Source organism: Cicer arietinum, chromosome 4, assembly GCF_000331145.2.
Source record: "Cicer arietinum cultivar CDC Frontier isolate Library 1 chromosome 4, Cicar.CDCFrontier_v2.0, whole genome shotgun sequence".
Classification (NCBI taxonomy): Eukaryota; Viridiplantae; Streptophyta; class Magnoliopsida; order Fabales; family Fabaceae; genus Cicer; species Cicer arietinum.
In genome coordinates, this window is record NC_021163.2 from 29,520,421 (window position 1) to 29,522,066 (window position 1,646).

Below are 1,646 nucleotides of genomic sequence, written 5' to 3' on the forward strand. Positions count from 1 at the left end.
CTATTTTTTTATTGTAAAATTTTTAATAATTGGAATATATATATATATATATATATATATATATATATATATATTCATATTTCAATATCGTTATAAGAAGATAAGATCTTAATATGTGTAATGAGAAATTAATGATCGTACATGCTTTGAGTAACAAGCTAGATTACCTAAGGGGTTATGATTCATTGTTATGAAAAGAGTTTTAGACATTAATGCAAAAAGGGTTATGATTCATGTAATTGTGCGAACAATTTTAGGCATTAATGTTTCATTTAAGTGTGCATTTCCAAGACCACAATTAATATGTAGGATATTAGAATATATCCTCAAGTAATTGGTCAAAAAGACATGGAAAATTCTGCATTCAAAATTGGTGAAATAACACCTATGAAACATTGCCTTTGATGATACAAAGCATTAGATTGCCTCTACCTCTGATAGTACAAGAAGGTTTGACAAGACTATGTTTGATTCTGATTCAATTCTACTTTTAATACATCTGTTGAAAGTCTACCTCTGATGAAACAATCAAGTTTCTGGTCAAACTACATCTAACCAATTGTCTTTGGAGATGAAGCAAGCATTTGGCTTTCTTTGCCTCTGATAAGTTACCTTTGGTGAAAGTCAATTGACAAAAGTCAAACCCAAAAAAGTCAATATTTTGGTAAAAATCAAGGCCAAAAGTCAACATTTGAAAGTCACTACATATGGAAAAAGTCAATGTTGGAAAAAGTCAATGCATCTGATAAAAGTCAACTCTCTTACATGGTCAATGCCTCTCGTAGTCTGTCTTTGGTCATTCACTTTTTATTCTAATGGTTGCCTTTGGTCCAACAAAACTTGCTTCTAGTGGTTGGCTCTAGTCTAGTAAAACTTGCCTCTAGTCATTGTTTTTGGTCCAGTAATTATGCCTTTCGTTGCTCCATGCCTCTGGTCAAGTGAAGTTGATTATGGTCCTTGCCTCTGGTCAAGTAAAGGTGTTTTCGGTCATTGTCTCTGGTCAAGAAATCATGAATCTGATGTTCTTGCCTCTGATCAAGTTATACTACTTCTGGTCAAAGAATATTGCTTCTAGTCATTGCCTCTAGTCGAGAAATCATGCTTTTGATGTTCTTGCCACTGGTCAAGCAAAGTATGTTGTTAGTCCCTAATTCTAGTCAAGAAAATATGCCTCTGATACTCGTGATTCTTTGCAAGAAATCATGACTCTGGTGTTTGCCTTTGGTCTAGCAAAATTTCCTCTGGTCCAATAAACTTGATTATGGTGCCTGCCTCTGGTCCAGTAATTGTGCCTCTAGTGCTCCTACTGTTGGTTCATTAATTGTGCTTCTGGCGCTCCTGCCTCTGGTTCATTAAATGTCTCACTGGTCGTTCCTTCCATTGGTCCAATGATCATGCCTCTGGTTGTTATTTGCCTTTAATCAAGTACAGTATGTTTCAACAAAATTGAAATTCCAGAAGCACTTAGAAAAAATTCAAAGTTTCAGTTTTATGTTCAACGGCTAGAATTGAACTCAACGGTTATAATTTTGAAGATAATGAAACAACACGCGGAAGGAAAAACAATTCATACCATGAAGGATGACAAGATCATTCCTTGAAGGACATTCAACCATACTTTGAAGGAAAAAAGCAATGATGCAAAG